The 19,268-nt window shown below is 40.2% G+C and overlaps 1 long non-coding RNA gene across 1 annotated transcript in view; it reads left to right on the top strand.

Annotated features, from left to right (window-relative positions):
* The window catches only part of LOC144220257 (uncharacterized), a 47,139-nt gene extending 28,037 nt beyond the window's left edge, over nucleotides 1–19,102 (top strand). The window contains exons 2-3 of the long non-coding RNA XR_013331668.1: nucleotides 15,062–15,177; nucleotides 19,036–19,102. This is a non-coding gene — a long non-coding RNA (uncharacterized LOC144220257). The remainder of the gene's footprint in view (nucleotides 1–15,061; nucleotides 15,178–19,035) is intronic.
* Nucleotides 19,103–19,268: the final 166 nt, after the last annotated feature.

Genomic DNA, 19,268 nt, shown 5'->3' on the forward strand with positions numbered 1-19,268 from the left:
ACACTCAATGAAAATTATGCTAGTTTATTTTTTCCTTACCAGTACAGCTCCACTGAAACCCTGGATTTTTACTTATGATGTACCTGCAATTTAGAATGTAACAAAATGATTTTTAAAATACCTCCAGTATTTTTATTTGTAAAATTAAGTGATTGTATCAAAAAAAAATTGGCAGAAAAGTTTTTGTTACAAAATTCTATAGTTATATAAAAATGCCATAGTGTTATTAACCTTGAAACCATTTTGTTTCCCATGCTTCCTCTATGTAATTTCCTTAATAATTAGCTAAGGCTTGTGTTTATAGTGCTTTTATATATTTCTTTCATTCTAAAGAAGAATAGCAAAAAATGGAATTCTTTTCCTTCATCAGCAAAACCACAAAATATATGACTTCAGTGGGTTATTATAAAACCACACAGAAGCACAAAGAAGTCTATTTAAATATGCCATTCTCATGCATTAGGCCTATATCGATTTCATTCAGTTCACTTTTACTGAGCTCAACTCTACCAAGTCCAACAGATACTCTGGCCATGGAGATGAAAGGGATCTGTTTCCTACCTTTACAATGCTTCTGATCAAAAAAGCTAAAGAGATTGTGTGTGGCTGTAGAAAACACATCACCTTGGTATCAATCAGTGCTCAATTAGAGAAGCAGAACTAGCAAGAGATACATATTAAGAGATCTATTGCAAGGAATGGGCTTATACGATTGTGGGGACTGTTTAGGCAAGACCAAAATCGGTAAGGAGGTCATCAGGATGGGTCTCTGGAACTCGGGGAATCACTCTGAGACTGTTGGGCACTGCTGGAACTTCCACTTTCATCAGGGAGGTCCCAGGGGCAATGCAGGCCTCTCAATGGACTGAATCAGGTCCACCCAACTTATCTAAAACAAATTCTCTTACTCAAAGTCAACTGATTATGGACTTTCATCCCATTTACATAATATTTTCAGAGCAACACCTAGATTAGTGTTGGATTGAATAACCTCAGGCAAGCATCAGCCAAATTGACACATAAAACCGATCATCACAATCATCATTTGCAAAATCCTCATGAGTCAGAGACCTAATGTAGAGCTCTTCCAAAATCACAGACGTCTGTTGAGCAAATATTTCGAGAATCTGTTACCTAAAGTGCTAACAATTTTACCTTGAAATGATAATCACTAGTTTTACCATGTCTTCAGAAGTTCAGGACTTGCTGCTGTTATGTCTTTAGGGAGGAATTAGGTGGAGAAATGAGTTTTATATTGCTCTCTCTAATCCATGTGTGTAGATAAGAGAAAAATATATGTATATAATATTAAAAAATATAAGAAATGTAAATGCCCTTTTCTAATAAGACATACTCCTTTGTTACTAGGTCCAGTGAATGTTACTGGACCTGTTTTTCCTAACACAGTTTCCACAGAACATTAGTTTGTTTGTTTTTCTTTTAATGTTTATTTATTTTTGACATAGAGTGTGCAAGCAGGGGAGAGGCAGAGAGAGAGGGGAGACACAGAATCTGAAGCAGGCTCCAGGCTCTGAACTGTCAGCACAGAGTCTGACTTGGGGCTCAAATTCATGAACTGTGAGGTCATGACAGTTCAGAGCTGAAGTCAGATGCTTAACTGACCAAACCACCCAGGTACCCCCCACCACTTTTTTAAAGTTTATTTATTTGTTTTGAGGGAGACCAAGACAGCTCAAGCAGGAGAGGGGCAGAGAGAGGGGGAGAGAGAGAATCCCAAGCAGGCGCCATGCTGCCAGCACAGAGCCCAGTGTGGGGCTTAAACCCACAAAACCATGAGATCATGACCTGAGCTGACACCAAGAGTTAGACATTCAACTGACTGAAGCACCCAGGTGTCCCATAACATGAGTTTCTTAAGATGAAATGCATTGCACTGTTGTTATCTATATATCTATCTGCATTTATATAGGCATTTATATACATAGATTTCATAAAATATGTGTATATACTTCTATGTGCAAATAAATATTTTATAAATTTATGCATTATAAGTATGTGTATATATATATTTGTATGTATATAAGTTTCTGTAATCAAATGCATAGGAGAAATGTTGGAACAAATTTAAAAAGTCTTTGCTGCATGATTTTTCAGAATCTTTTTTTAATGTTTAGTTATTTTAAAAGAGAAAGGGTATGAGCAGGGAAGGGGCAGAAGGAGAGAGGCAGAGAGAGAGAGACAGAGAGAGAGAGAAAGAGAGAGAGAATCTCAAACGGCCTCCACACTCAGTGTGGAGCCAGGTGTGGACTCCAACTCAAGAACCATGAGATCATGACCTGAGCTGAAACCAAGAATCAGATGCTTAACTGACTGAGCCCCCCAGGGGCCTCCCAGAATCTGTAATGTGTTGACATCATTGTCACTTTCAAGAGTGAGATTTGAAAGTTAGCTTCAGACAAACTCATTTGACCATGGGACACCTTTACTTATGGGCTAACTCTTTGGACTATTATTCATTCCAATGCACGTTTATAATCTGTGTAATAAAGGATTCTTTATGAGGTGGGAGGATGGGATTGAAGCTGCTGAAAGTTCTGTTACACTCCTGAGAGGTGGAAAACAGCTTAAAAGTTGTCAAGTCCAACGGCTCATCCAATGGATAGTACTTTTATTTTCTTTCAATCACGTAGCTGATCAATACTTCATGTAGAAAAGAAACTGCAGAGTCTGACAACATGATCCATTACATTGTCTCCATCATTATTCTGATAATACCGTTTGTCATTGTCAGAGGTCTCCAACAAAAATGTTTCTAAAAAGAAAAACCAACAGACTAAGAGTGGAAGCAGGGCCATGTAAGTATGGTCCACCAACAATTTTTTGAGAGTCTGTTGTGGGCAGGGCATGCAGCAGCTTGCCACCTTCTACCTGGGGAGATGGGCATGCCCCAAACTAAATAATATAATGTATCATAAGTCTTGTCCAGTTATTAACAAATTGGTATGAAAAACAAGAGTGATGAGGCCATTTCTTCCAACTGTATAATTGCAAGGCTGAGGGATTTTACAGAGGTCATAACTTTTGAGATTGTCTTTTTTTTTTTGTAAGATGTTGCCAAATTGAGTAAGACAAGAAGGGAATTCCGTCTATAGAGGGAAAAAAATGAGGGAACACCTGGTGGTGTCAAAAGATTGAGGGATGATATGGGGACACAGTGTTAAATGAGAACAGAGCATAGGATGAGTGTTGGATGCAGTATGGGAGGTGCTCTGGGTTGAACTGTGTCCCTTACAAATTGTTTATGTTGATATCCTAACCTCCAAGTTCTCAGAAAATGACCTTACTTGGAGATGGAGTCTTTGTAGAGTACTCAAGTTATGTTATTTATTTTTACCTGAGAAAGAAAGTGTGCATGCATGTGAGTGAGCAGGGAAGGGGCAGCGGGAGAGAGAGAAAGAGAAAGAGAGAGAGAGAGACGGAGGGAGAGAGAGAGAGAGAAGGAGGGAGAGAGAAAACCTCAAGCCTGTTCCACACTCAATGTGGAGCTTGACATGGGGCTTGATCCCACAACCCTGAGATCATGACCTGAGTTGGAATCAAGAGTCAGACACTCAACGGACTGAACCACCCATGCACCCTTAGAATAATCAAGTTAAAATGAAGTCATTAGGGCAGGCTCTATAAGGACACCTGTAACTTGTGTCCTTATAAGGAGATTTGGACACAGACACAAATAAAAGATGATATAAAGAGACTCAGGAAGAAGACAGCCAACTATTAGCCAAGGAGAGAGTTCTGAAACAGATCCATCTATCATGGCTCTCAAAAGGAGCCAAACTTGTCAGCACCTTGACTTTGGACTTCTAGCCTTCAGAACTAGGGGACAGTATATTTCTGATGTGTAAGCCATCTAGTTGTGGTACTTCATTCGAGCAGCTCTAGGACACCAATACAGCAGTGAAGCAGGAGTATAAATTGAGGCTAGAGGGTGAGGACCCTTCAGTTGTGTTCTTCAGTTCAGCAGTCTGAGCCACGGAGAGCATCTGAAGTTGTCTGAGATGGAGTAGCCTGGTTGGAGGTGTTAACAAGCTAACTGTGCAGCGGAGTGGAAAAACTTTAGGCTGCAGGAGGAGAGGGAGGCAGCAGGAATCCAGGGCCTAGGAGGAGGGGGCTTCTTCAATGGGCCAGGTTTAATAGATCGAGGGCCTTTAAAATAGGCCAGGAGCTCTCGGTGGGGATTTGTAAAACACTGCATAGGCAAACCGGATTGATGATAGCACACAGCTAACAAAGAAAGAGAAATCAAAATAGCTACCAGACTCATAGCCATTTTTTGCTGAAATTGAGCACAAGTGGGTAAGAATGCCTGAGTCCAAAGACTGTATATAATCCTCCTATGGCCCATAACTTCACAAATGTGCTCTTGCACTCACTTCCTTCTATGCACCCCTCAGCGCCTTCTTCTGTGATCCATGAACAAGCCAAATTCCTTCCCAGCCAGGACCTTTGCCTTTGCAGATCTCACTGCCTGGGAGACTCCCACATGTCCAGCCTTCCCACCATCACCATATGAATGGCTGACTCCCACCTTTTTGACATCAGTGCCCATATCACCTCCTTAGAGGGTTTGACCCCTTTCCCCAACACTCTGCCTTCAGGGTCCTTTAGGACCCCACCCTGTTTCTTCATAGCTCTTCTGCCCCATAATCAGATTTCTTTTTCCTTTGTTTATTGTCAATCTACTTCAAATTCACAACTTTAACTGTAATGCAAACTAGGTAGGAACCTCATCTATTTTCTTCTACTGCTTCTGCCTGGAGTCTGGCACAGTCTCTGCCACTTAGTAGGCACTCATTAAATAGTGGCTGAATAAAGGAATAGATTACATGTGTGAAACTGACGTATTCTGAAAGATGAGAGCATTTCAGTATTTCATATCATTTCACTTTCACTGAGAAGAACTGATATTTCTGGTTAACCAGTTCACAATTAAAGGTATCATTTCTGATAATTTTTGGAGAAACTATTGGAATTTCAGAGTATGTGACAACATGTAGCAGTGAGTTATGGAAAAGGTGAGTTTTTGATTTCACATTTTCTCATTGAGAATATTTTAAATCATTTAATATTTAAATTTTTTACATAAAAATCTGGACAAGACATTGGAAAAAGAGTTTCATGATTTTATCTGTTATTTCCTTCCCCGCTTGGGCAGTAGGAGTCTGTGATTCACTCTGGGTTGTACAATAGCAGAGAAGGCATCCTCTGACCTTCGGGTCACTTAAGCATTTAGACACCTGATGGCAATCTTTCATTAAATTTGGTATAGCAGCAGCCAATGCTAGCAGGTAGGAGAGAACACAATTTGTTTTTCTTCAGCAACCTTCATACCAAATATCTGAAAATGTTTCCCAGTGACAGACAAAACTGAGAGCTTAATATTTTTCCAGATGAGCCTGGTGGCTTTCATCGAGGGAAAAATGATGTGGGTGGATGAGCTTAATGAAAAGTAGAGAAAAGAGGAAGGGAAAATGAAGTTTATGCATGGTCCAGATACATTTAGGGACTTGGGCAGACTACTTAGAGAGAGAGCAGGATGTGATGCTAATGGGCAGGAAACAAGTTCGGGGAGATTTATGTTGTGTTAAAATGCAATATAATCTGGTGAGCCAGTGTTCCCTTGCTTCTTCCTCCTTCCTTGGTTTCTCCCCACTGCTTTCCTCTTGCCTCAGGCTGGGAATAAAAGATACAGTTTTGGGAGAAGGGTGGATATTTCTCCCCAGCAAGAATAAAAAGGGCAAAATTGAATAGATAATCTTTCTCATTTCTCTCTGCCCATTCCCTGGCTCAACTTTTTCTGTGACCTTGATGATATTAGTTAAGAGTTATCTTTTATCAAGCACCTACTACGTGCTAGGACCTTGAACCTTAATTGCATTTGTTTTCACATAATGTAGGAACTAAAGCAGAGAAGATTTAGTAACTTTCCCAAGTCATTTTGGCTGGTGGGTAGTCATGTATGGATTTGACTCAGACAACAACATTCACCATGAAGCATACGACCTTCCTCTGTGCTCAGTACCCGCATGTTCCAACCACTCCCACAGCACGAAATGCCATCTTGGGAGATGGGAGATAACTCCCTACTGAGTCTCAGTCTCAACCTCTCCTGAGCAAGACCTGTCCACTCAGCTGCCCAGGGCCATCCCCTGTTGGGTATCCCACTGCAATCACCAGTTCACTCAAGACTGAACTCTGTTCTACCTCAATCAAGTCTGCTCACGTCAAGAAATAATGGCATGTTGGGGCGCCTGGGTGGCTCCGTTGGTTAAGCATCTGACCTCGGCTCAGGTCATGATCTCACAGTCCGTGAGTTAAAGCCCTGTGTTAGGCTCTCTGCTGACACCTCAGAGCCTGGGGCCTACTTCGGATTCTGTGTCTCCCTCTCTCTCTGCTCCTCACCTGGTCATGCTATGTCTCTCTCACTCAAAAACAAATAAACATTAAAAAAAAAAAAAAAGAAAGAATGGCATGTCTATCCAGACCAGACACAAATACTCAGGAGTCAGCCTTGAGTACTCCCCTTGACCCTCGGCCAACACTCGTATTCATATAAATGGTCACAAAGTCCTGTCACTTCGGATTTCAAATGTATTATAAATCTGACCCCATGTCTTAGTCCCCACCAGCTTGGACCAAGCTACCATCACTTGGACCACTATAACAGTTATTTTTTTAATTCTTTGTTTTTATTGTGAAATAAAATGTACACATACACACACATATGCACACATGCATACATATTTCATTTTATATAATAGAGGGATTTAGAAGACTTAAAAGTTTTGCTTAAAAAATAATAACAGAATAACTTCCTTTTATCCACTTATCAGTTTAAGCCCTAGAATATCATCAACATTTCTGAGGAGTCCTTGATTGCATTCATCCCCATTCCCCGAGAAAACCACCATCCTGCATGTTGTTAATGTCCTCCTTGCTTTCTGTGGTTTTGCCACTCATATAAGTATCTCTGAATTACATTATGATGTATTATAATTTTGCTAGGTTTCAAAATGTAAACAAACGGAATCATGTTTTATTGCAGCTTGTTTGCTTGCTTGCTCTGTTCCTCAGAATTAATATTTTCGATTATTTTAAAAATCATCATCTAGAGCAAGGGTTGGCAAACCATAGCCCATGTTCCAAATCTGGTCTACTGTCTGTTTATATAAATAAAGTTTCATTTAAAATTTTAAAATAAGGTTTTATTTAAAGCCATATTATCTATGGCTGCTTTCATGCTAAATGGCACTGAATAATTGCAACTGATACCATATTGTCTGCAAAGCCTAAAATAGTTCATATCTGGTTCTTTGTGGAAAATGTTTCCTAACCCCTGCTGTAAAGAGATCTTACCTGTGAGCTCGAGAGGCATGTACAAGAATGTGCACAACTACTTTGTGTATAAGAGTAAAACCCTTGAAAATTCAAAGGTAAACAATAGGAGAAATAGATAAATAAACTGTGGTATATTTGTTCCATGAAATACGATACAACTATGATAATGAAGTAGCTACCTAAATCAACAAGAATAGAGCTAGAAACCATAAAACTATGGTTTTCATGGCCCCAAAGAAAATATTATGATTCCATTTGTTTAAATTCCAAAAGCAAGCAAAACCATATTATGCATAAACTTACATATGTGATAAAACTATAAAGAAAAACAAGGGAATAATTAACAAATTACAGAATAATAGTTTCCTTGGTAGGAGGTAGATGAAGTCAGGGATGTGTGTGTGTGTATGTGTGAGTGTGTGTGTGTGTGTGAGTGTGTGTGTGGGTATCTCATCCAAGTTTGAGATTTATCTTTCCTCTTATTTGAGAATTCTTCTGATGAGCTAAAGTTTATAACTTCAATAGTCAGATTTCTCATTCCTTTTTCTACAGGTTGCTTACTTTGTGTCTTATTTTAAAAATTATCCCTTAAAAATGAGAATGTTGTTCTTTTTTTTTTTTAAATGTCTTTATTTTGAGAAACAGAGAGCAAGCAGGGGAGAGGCAGAGAGAGAGAGGGAGACAGAATCTGAAGCAGGCTCCAGGCTCTGAGCTGTCAGCACAGAGCCCAACGTGGGGCTCGAACCCACAGACTGTGAGTTCATGACCTGAGCCGGAGTCAGATGCTTAACCGACTGAGCCACCCAGGCGCCCCAATGAGAATGTTGTTCTATGTAATTTTTAACATTCTCAATATTTCTGCACATGGTCTAAGGTACACATTAGTTTTTAGTTTGTCCCATATAGATACCAAGTTGCCCCGGCACCTCTTATTGCATAGTCCTCCCTTTTCTCATCGACCTTCAGCATCCACTCATTTATCAAATTTCCATATACACAATGGGTCTGATTCTGGGCTCTCTACTCTGTGCCAGTGGCTTTGATACTCTTTTTAACTCAGTCTCTCTAGTTTCATATCCTGTTCAAATTATTCACCACCCAGGTGCTGGAGTGATCTATAAAATGTGTGTGTGTGTGTGTGTGTGTGTGTGTGTGCACGTGCGTGCACATGTAGATGTATCTCTATGGATATATGTGCACATGTGCTGTTCAAGACTTCTCTGGAATTACTTATTTCTCCATTGCCATTTCTTAGTGCTTATAAAACCTTCCCATATACATATTACCATTTTCACTTTCCATCATCCCTATCTATAAGATAAAGGAAATGAGGCTCAGAAAAGTTAAAGGAAATTCTCATTGTCTCACAGACTGAAAAAGAAGCAGCATTGGGTTCATACCTGCTCCAGAATGTAGGATACCTCAACTCTTCTTTCTTTCTTCTTCTTCGTTTTTTAAAAAAAATTTTTTTAAGGGACAGAGAGAGACAGAGCATGAGCAGGGAAGAGGCAGAGAGAGAGGGAGACACAGCATGTGAAACAGGCTCCAGGCTCTGAGCTGTCAGCACAGAGCCAGATGTGGAGCTCGAACCCACAGACCATGAAATCATGACCTGAGCTGAAGTCAGACCCTTAACCGACTGAGCCACCCAGGTGCCCCTTCTTCTTTTTCTTCCTGACATTCTCGTGTTCCTCCATCTATTCTGAGTCTCCCTCCTAATTTTTCTTTTCTTTTTCTGAGCGTTTTGCACAAAATTTGCTTTTCCAAGACTTTTGCTTCATTGTTAAGGAGTTGGTATACATTTCCTTTTGTGTCTTGACCATCTTCTACTTTTGTTTTAAGCTCCCTTTCCTTGTGCTCGAGTCCCCAACAAATGTGTCTTTTTTTATATCCCCCTCATCTCTTGTGATGACTTGCCATGTTCACTTCTCAGAGGTAAATTCAGACCTTCAGAGACTTTATGGTGCATACTCAAAGATCATTATCTTACCCTGTATCTAGCACTCACCACACATAATTCAAAATAAAAGATTTATGAACAAAGCAAATACATATTTCAAAATGAAACCAAGTATAAATATATCCTCAAACTGACATGTGCTCTTCATAGATTCTCTGACTCTCCCTTTTTCCTTTCCTCCCCCCAAATGATTGCCAATTTTCTTTGCCCAATAGGAATCTGTCACTCTCCGTTCTTTGAGGGAGGCATGGGGCTCTTTTCAGATGCAGTGTGGGCAGTTTTTCTCCGTGGACCTTCTCCCTCCTCACTGCACTGCGCATGCTTCCCTTTCTCATTGTAAGTTTCTCTGTGCAGGGACCCTTCACTCGCTAATATCAATGGTTATACTAAAATAATTGCAGATCCTTAATCAGCAAGCCTCAAACATTTCTTACCTGGATTAAATTTTCCTCCTGGCCCCCACGACCCGTTCTCCACACAGCAAACAGGGTACCTTTAAACATGCAAAATGATTTAATCTCTCTTATGGCCTCCCTTCATGTGCACAATAAAATGCAGCTCTAAGCCCTAGGTTACAATGCACTGCTTATGTCTTCAATTCCTTGTGCCACTCTCTTCATCACTTTTTGTGGTTGGCCAACCACAACATGAGCTTGTTCCTGCCACAGGGCCTTTGCCTTTGCTGTTTCCTCTATTTATTGTGCCCTTTCTCTTGATTATAAAGGTCATTGACCCCTCTTGTTATTTAAGTGTCAACTTCATTGTCTTCTCCATCAGAGTGATTTTCTCTTCCTATTGCCCCTAAAAAACATCCCCTGCCTTTCTATCACATCAAGTTATCTTAATGTTCTGAAGAATTTTCACTGCTATCTGATATTTTTCCTATTTGTTTGTTTATTACATATTTTGCCCCCACTAGAGCATTGGCTTCCTAAGAGCAAGGACCTTCTCTCTTCTTTACTATTGTTAAACAGGTGGTTTAGAATAGTACCTGACATACTGGCTGAATGAATAAATGGACTTGACAGGCTCTTCTTTTGTCATTTCTTTTAATTTCACATATTTATTCTCTAGACTAGATCCTATAATGATTGCTACAAAATCATTCTAATGAAATCTATGAGTCTACATTATAACGGGCCACAGGTAAGAATCTCTTCTATGTCTTGTTTTAATTTCTGAAAAGAATGATGATTTTTAACTTTGATCTACTGGTTTGCTGATCTTTAAAAGTGACACTGCCTTCACCCTGTTGGATACATCAGAAAATCTGGGAATTATCCTTAATTCCTCTTTCTTCATTAAGGCCCACATTAAGTCTGTCACCAAGTTCTACTGAACATGTTTAATTCATGCATTTTCTTCTTTCCCATAGCTGCAACCCCAGTCCAATTTCCCATTAATTCTTGCCTATATTTCTGCAATAACCCCTTATTGGTTTTGCAAACTTCATTTTTCCACAATTTTTATCTAAACTATAATCAGAGAAATATTTCTAAAATGCAAATATAATGCCCTGCACTGCACCAACTCTTCAGTGTTTTCCCATCCATTAGGATAAAGTTCTAAGTCCTCAAAGTAAAGTATGAGACCCTACCTTTCTGGACACGTACACCAGCTGCTGCTCTTTCTTCAGCTTGAATGGTTGTGTTGGCTCTTTCTCATAGAGTGCTCATTATTAAATGGGAAGCTCATCTGATCTTTAGAGCACCACACGAGAAAGGCTAATGATGCTATCCCCTGTTTCACAGGTGGAAGAGCAAGGCCTATTGCATTGACATGTTTGACCAATAGCAGAATAGATCCTGATTTTCTCTTTCTTAATCAATCCATACATTTGATGTTATCAAGTTCTATTGATGTCATTTCAATGTCCCCCAGAGTTAAGAACAGCTCTAGGAATCCAAGTCTCCTGATCCCTTGACCATCTTTAATTTCCATCTCATTATTACATGAGGTTTTTTTTCCTCTCCCATGTATCCTATCCAGGACACCAAAAGGTCACTGTTCTGTGCTAACCAGGTCCTGGGTTGCTTGCAGATGCAGAAAATATTTCTGTGTCTATAGAGCTAGAAGACAGTGGGGAAAACTGGAGCAAAAGTTAAGTTTTCTGCAGGATTAAGGTTCTTACCCATGACTGATCATATTTCATTGACTATCTTGCCTTGTATCAGGCACTATCCTAAGGGGATGAAAGGGAAGAAACAATACTTTTTAGGTAAAATTGGTTGAGGTCTTTCAATGTTTCAGGCATCTGTGTTTGGACTTTTTCTGTACCTTATTCAGTACTTATAATGACTCTGTGATGTACTATTATTATCCCCAGTTTATTGATGAGGGGTGTTGGATATAGGAAGGTTAAGAAATTTGCCCACAGTCAAATTTCTGGAGAAATTTGCCCACAGTCAAATTTCTGGAGAAATTTGCCCACAGTCAAATTTCTGGAGAAATTTGCTCCCAGAAAGTGGAAGAACTCAGGAAGAACCACTTCTCTGCAGTTTGTCTCTACAGTTTCTAATCAGGACACTCCAGCGCTTCCAATGGAAACAGAATACAATCCCTTTTTATCAGAGTTTTATGGTTGGTGTGGAAGGGAGATCCATAAATGCAAGACCATGTGATAAGTATTATGATCCATCCAACACATCTTTCTGGTGACTGTGATCGAGTGGCTATTTTGTAATGTGTTTTCATTTATACAGTATGGAGCAAGCAATATGAATGCAGAAGTTAGAGAGTTTTGCTGACTGTGTTACCTTGGAAGAGTTATTTAACTTTTCATCACATTTTCCTCATAAATAAAATATGGATACCAAATATCTATTTCAAAGTTTTACTGTTGGTGTTAAGTAGATTAACGTATATCAGATAGTCAGCACATAGTAAACCATATGAAAACTTTCAGGACTTGTAGGAGTATTTTTTTCAATATTTATTTATTTATTTATTTATTTATTTATTTATGAGAAAGAGAGAGAGTGAGTGAGCAGGAGAGGGGCAGAGAGAGAGAGAATCCCAAGCAGGCTCTGCACTGTCAGTGCAGAACCCAACGTGAAACTCGAACACATGAACCATAAGATCATGACCTGAGCCAAAATCAAGAGTCAGGTACTCAACCTACAGAGGAACCCAGGCACCCCATGACTTGTAGGAGTATTAATGAAAAATCTGTGCATTAGGTGAAAGATAACTATGAAAGAACAAACTGTTAACCTAGCATGAGGGAAAAGGGGTGTTCCTCACAGCTCATGGAATACCTGAACTGGACTGAGAAGATATCTAAAAGTTATTTAGACTGAAAGATGTCCAATAACTTTATTCCTCCATTTCACTATTTAGCATCTAGATTTTTCTTTGAGAACACTTTTTCCTCAAAGTGTGTATGCTCCCTCCCATGAAGACCTATTTACTGCTGATATTCATCCTATTACCCCAACATGAGCTTCCCAGATACTGGAATGGACACTGCAGAAAAGAGAGATGGCATGAAAGCAGGCCTTTGAGAATGCCAGTGAGCCATTGGTTCAATCAAATATGGATCTTGTCAACCTCTTGACTTTCTAATCTGTGAACCAATACATCAGCTTCATTGTTAAAGCTCATTTGAGCTGAGTTTTCTGTTACTTACAATAGATCCCCTCCTAACTGCAGGGACTTCTAGACAGGAGGGCTGCATGTGCAAAGGCTCGCAGAGAGAAAGGAGAGATCATGATGGGTTTAGAAATATTACATTGAGAAATGAGGCCAGAAGGTGGGTCAGTGCCAGCCTTTCAAGGGCATTGACTTCCATTTTAATGAGTTTGGACTCTAGCCTGTAGGCAGTGGGGAGCAACAGTTTTTGAGCAGAGAAGTGACATGATCAGATTTGCATTTTAGAAATATGACTCTGGCTGTGAAGTTGAGTTCGGATAGGAGTAGGAAAGTCTAAAAGCAGAGAAAAGAGTTAAAAGATAACTACAATAGAATGAAATAAAGATGACAGTAGAAGGGATAGAGGGGTAAGGGTCTGGCATCATTTTCTTTCTAGATCCATCTTATTATTACATAGTTAATTTATGGATTCCCCTTGGCTTTTAATTCTGGGTTCACAGATGTGCCCCCTACCCCACAGTCACAGCAGCAGACTGGCAGACAGGGGATTCTTGCCCTCCGACTATTCTGCAGACCTTTCAAAATCCAAGACATGAGGCTGAGGAGCCTTCCAACATTTAATATTCCCTCACTGTACTCATTCCTACATCATGGCTGTGCTCTTCAGCTGGACATTAACAAATGGCACCAAAACTCCATGATGATCACAGACCCCAGATGAGGAAGCCATTTTAAATATCCTCTGAACTCAATTGAGTCCCCAGTTCTTTCCCTTTCCAAGCAGGAGATGCCTCAGCAGGGAGTACCAAAATACTGTCAAAAAATTCATGTCTATTGCCTCTTTTTCCCATATCAGAAAACCTCCAACTAGTTATCATGGAGTTAATTTTGCTTCCTGCTCTTCTGAGATCTTTTCAATAAAATAATGTTGGAATTGTATGGGAGCAGAGATACATAAACAGTTGGGAATTTGGTTTTTAAATATACACTTAAAAAAAAAAAAAACAAGTCTTCATGTCCAGTTCTCTGGCACTATGCTTTCATTTGCTGCATGCAATTTGGTGCAAGTTTGAATGGTCAATTAAACATCTGTTAATAGGACCAGGGAAGAGTTATAACATCACAGTTCCATGAGTACATACCATCTAGACTAGCTTTGCTAGTCTCCTGCTGATCTACAAAGCCTTGGCTAGAATCAGATGGGGGAACATCCAGGGATTTAGGCCAGGAAAACCCATTTTCAATCTTCTGTAGCCACCACCACCACCACTCCCATGCTTTACCATGGATAGATAGGAGAGTAATATAATTTTAAATTTCAAAATTATAAGTACTGGAAAAGACTTTAGAAATTATCTACTCTATACTTATTAGTTAATGAGTTCAGTTGCTTTGGCTGAGGCTAAAAATATCAGAAGCCGCATCCCAAAGTGTGGAGCAAGAACCCATCACTGGGGACTTGCAGTAACGGAGGTGTCTCAGTCCCCCATCTGTAAGATGGAAGTGATTATAGTATATGCTTCTACAGGCTGTTTGAGGATTAAGGAAATTAATATATTTGAAGCACTTCAAATGCTCTGGCATATATTGAGTGCCAAATTAAGTGTTACCTATTATGACATGACTATTTGGAGACTCAGATTTGCTGTGAAGTTACAGTGTGGATGGGATGGCTGGTTGAATGCTCAACTGCCAGAACAAAGGCAAGCTTGCTGCACGGGACAACAAGTATATAAGTCTGTCAGACAGGGGTGCCTGGGTGGCTCAGTCAGTGAGTGTCCAACTCCATGCAGCTCAGGTTGGTGGGACTGAGCCCCACATGGGGCTCTGTGCTGAGCGTGGAGCCAGCTTAATTAAGATTCTCTCTCTCTTTCTCTCTCTCTGTTTGTCTCTCTCTCTGCTCCTCTCCCCCAACTCTCCTTCCTTCCTTCCTTCCTTCCCCTTTGTCTCCCTCCGTCTGTCTGTCTGTCTTTCTTTCTTTCTCTCTCTCTCTCTCTCTCCCTTCCTTCCTTCCTTTATTTCTTTCTTCCCTTTTTTCAGACCAGTCTGAGTTGCAAGAGAAAAGGAAGCTTTCATTTCAATTGAAATATATTCTTACTTGGAACTATACATTTTAATTGCTGAATTGAAGCAGTGTTTTGTGACTTACAGAGACAAGAGAAATCTCTTTGCATACTGAAGAATGACCAGAAAAACCATGAGTCTTGCAGAAGTTCCTGCCGGAACTAGAAGCATGAGAGCAGTTTTAAAGGGACCAAGGAGACAGAGTAAGTTTACTTTTTTGTGATTGTGAACTATGAGTTGTGCCCGTACAACATAATGGATACACAATTAGCAAATACTTACCAATGCTACTGCATGTCAGGCACTGCACAAGATATAGCAATGAACAAAGATAAATCTCTACTATCTTGGAAATTAGATTCTACAGGGGAAAATGGATGGAAAACCAATAAAGAATTGACTGGATAAATAATAGGTCTGGGATAGGGTAAGGGCTAGTAAGAAAACATGGGAAAAAAGGAATGAGGAGGGGGGTAACATGGCAGTGGTCCCTCAAGGAAGTTCTTGATTGCTTTTCTGATTGCTTCTATTTTTTCAGTGCATTTGGAAGTGACTTTGTTGGGATAGTGAGGATGAGACAGGGGGTGCTTGAATTTTAAAGGGAAGATATGAAATTGTCACCTGGAATTATGGGAGAGAAAACAGAATTGGAAATTATAGGAGGATTGTCAGGTAGGTTTAAAGACCCTCCTGAGAGAGCTGGTAATGGTTTTAAGTGACATGGGTGAGCATTTGTGTATGTTTTTCTTCAGTTAAGTTCAAGTACTCTAGTGTAGGCACAGAGAAAGTGGAGAATTAAATTAATCAGGGAATCATGATGGAGGAAGAGAAAGGAAGGGATGTTAGCCTATTTGCAAGGAGTCATGGAATTGAAGTTGGGTATGGAGGGAGATGAGAACAAGAGAAGAGAGAGCACTGGCGCTGATTGTTTATGGACGCTGTGGGGTTTATTAATGTTTGAGTCATGACACAAAAGTGAGTGAGCTGTACAAAGTATGAAGTGAAGATACTTAAAGTGAAGATTAGATTATGGGGATGCAAAAGTTCAGGAAATGTCTGGAGGACTGAGCAGCTGATGTTGAGAAGACAGTATCATAAAAGGAGGAGATCAAGAAACTTCCCACCAAGAGGGCAGAGTGATAAAAGGAGTGTTCCTGTGGATATTGAAGCTCACCAAGAATCATAACAAGAATAATACTAGAGAGTAATAATGAGCCAGGTGGTACATTTGGTAAGAAATGAGGAGTCACTAAGAGCTAGATGAAGAAGGAGGGTGGTACTGGTAGCATAGTCTAATTGAGTTGTTCCAAGCTGATAGTTTCAGTGAAAGAGACAATGATCTAAAAATGACTAGGAGGTACAAAGATGGCACCCTACCTCAGGTTCAGTGGTATAAGGATAAGAGAAAGATGTGCCTTAAATTATGCTGATTGACATAAACATGAAAGTCAGATAAGTTCAATTCATCCTGATCCATTTAATCAGCCTGGTTTAGGCTGATTATGGTGGTAAGGATGCTGCACAGGAAGGAGTGGAGGTCTTGCTTGGAGACTTTATTGCTCTGGGTAGCTCCATGGTCAAAAAGCATGTGATGATTTAATTACATGAGGCTGAGCTGGCTATAGTGGACCTTGTCACATCAGAAGCAAATAAGTTTATATAGATATATACATCTCAAGCTATTACAATGGATGCCTGGTATCTTAGAGTGAGGAAGGACGAAGGGTAGGTCAATGAGGTCAGCCATGGACACACGAGGGAGAAGGGTTTTACAAGTTGTAAGTTGGCAAACTTGCATTTTTACATTTTTGAAAACAGAAATACTAACGGTAAGCAGTTTGCTCAAAATCACAGCTATTTAATGAGCAAATCAGAGCCACTCTACCAGGAATACATGAAAACCCTATTTAGGTAGCTCGCCTCATCAAATAAATGTGATTTTGTACTTACGTTCAGAAGGTTAGTAATTTAGCTACTGAGTCCTGGCTTTGCCACCAGCTGTCTGTGTAACAATGGGCAATTTATTGGGCTTTGTGTCAGTTTGGGTTCCCTAAGAAGCAGACACTGAGATGGGGCTAGTTGTGCCGGAGATCTATTGGGGGCAGATGTCTGTGACGGAGAAAGTAATGAGGAGCCAAAGAAGGTGGGGGGAGGGGGGAGGGTGAAATACAAGGCTGACATGGGAAAGAAGAAAGGAAAGGAAGTGAAGGAAAAGAACATCGGGTTGCCGTTCAGTGGAAAGCAAAGATGCCTGCCAGGTGAGTCCTGAGCTGGACAGGAGCAGACAGCCCTAGGGCCCCTGCTGTGCTCCATCACTGATTGGGAACAACTCACAGAGATCACAGAGAGCAAGGCACTGGGGCATAAATTCCGCGTTGAGGGGACAGGGGGTGAGGAGTCAACAGTTCAGCAGCTGGAGGCTATCAGCCAACCACATTCCTTGCAGCCAACCCTCCTAGAGGGAGGCATGAGCAGCATACCTCCATGACCACCACAGATCTCGTCTCGTTTACAATCTAAAAACTTTTAAAATTGAGATGAAATTCACCTAACATATAATTAACCATTTTAAAGTGTATAATCTAGCGGCATTTGGTACATTCGCAGTGTTGTGCAGCCATCACCTCTATCTGGTTCCAAAACATTTTCATCACCCACAAAGGAGACCCTGCACCTATTAAGCAGTCTCTCCTCATTTCTCCTTCCCCCTAGTCCCTGGCAACCACTAATGTACTTTCTGTCTTTATGGAGTTTCTCATTATGGGCATTTTATACAAATGGAATCATACAATATGTGATGTTTTGTATCCAGTTTATTTAGCATAATGTTTTTGAAGCATATATTAGTACTTTGTACATTTTTATGGCTGAATAATATTCCATTATATGGTTACACCACATTTTGTTTATCCATTTATTGATTGATGGAAATCTGGGTTATTTCAAAAAGCTATGTTGAGTAATGCTGCTATAGCCATTTGTGTACATAGATTTGTTTCAGTATTCATTTTCAAGTCTTTGGGGTATACATCTAGTAGTGAAATTCCTGGGTTATAAGGTAATTCTATGTTTAACTTTTAAGGAACCACCAGTATGCTTTCCACAGCTCCTAAGTCTCATTTCCATCACTTATGAAATGGGATTCACAGAAGACCCCACCTCCTAGGATTGTTGTAGAGAGTCAAGGAGAAAATGCTTGTGGGGCATTGAACATAGCAACAGGCACATACAGAAATAAATGCTTCACAATGATACTTGTTATTTGTAATGGGTACTGTGCATTTGCCCAGCTTGCTGCCCTTCCCCCCAATATTATAGCTTCATGGATTTTTTTTCTAAACAGTGAAGATACGACATTAAGAATATTCTTTAGTCTTGGCACCTGGGTGGCTCAGTGGGTTAAGAGTCTGACTCTTGGTTTTGGCTCAGGTCATGATCTCACAGTGCATGAATTTGAACTCCACATTGGGCTCTGTACTGATAGTGCAGAGCCTGCTTGGGATTCTCTTTGTCTTCCTCTTCTGTCCCTCTCTTGCTACATGCTTTCTTTCTCGCGCATGCTCTCTCTACCTCTCTCTCAAAAATAAGTATATTAGAAAGAAAAGATTACTCTCAAAGACAGATGACCCTATTTTGACCTGGGTGACTGCAGTTTGTGAAAGCAAAGAGCCCTCAGGATTAAAAGCATGATCATAGCTTGTGTCTGTGGGTTTCTACTGGGGATGAGTTTGTGGGACCTTCTCTCATTAGTGATCACACTTTGGAAATAATTCCTTCCCAGCAGGGCCATCCTTGAAATACCATTTTAGTTTGTTATGCTGGTCACTGCCTCTCCATTGCCACCAAATTTGGACAAACTCTCACAGACTCTCATTTTGACCCCTGTTTTTTTAAGGGGGCAGGGAAAAGGAGATTTTAAAAAGTCAGTCATCACTGGGCAGGGAGAGAGAGAAAGGGAATAGAGGCCTCATTGTTCCACAAGTGACTTGGGGAGGGCAGGGGGATGGAGTCACTAACAGTGAGATTTCCTGGTGACTGGTGTGGTTTACTGAGGAATGTAGTCTGATTTCTTTGCAGGTATTGAAAATACTTAAAAATATACCAAAAGCATCTCACCTTGTGCCTGACATAGAGCCTTTGCCTCAGTCCCAGTGATTACTGATGCCATGACAATGTAAGTCAAGATCCCTCTGATGGACAGTTTTCCTTGCTTGTTTACTCATGGAGTTGTGTCCCAATCAATGTTTGGCATATAGAAGAAGTTCCATGAATAGTTTTTAAACAAATGTCCCCA

The sequence above is a fragment of the Crocuta crocuta genome, unplaced genomic scaffold (assembly GCF_008692635.1).
Source record: "Crocuta crocuta isolate KB4526 unplaced genomic scaffold, BGI_CrCroc_1.0 scaffold179, whole genome shotgun sequence".
In the NCBI taxonomy this organism is placed as follows: Eukaryota; Metazoa; Chordata; class Mammalia; order Carnivora; family Hyaenidae; genus Crocuta; species Crocuta crocuta.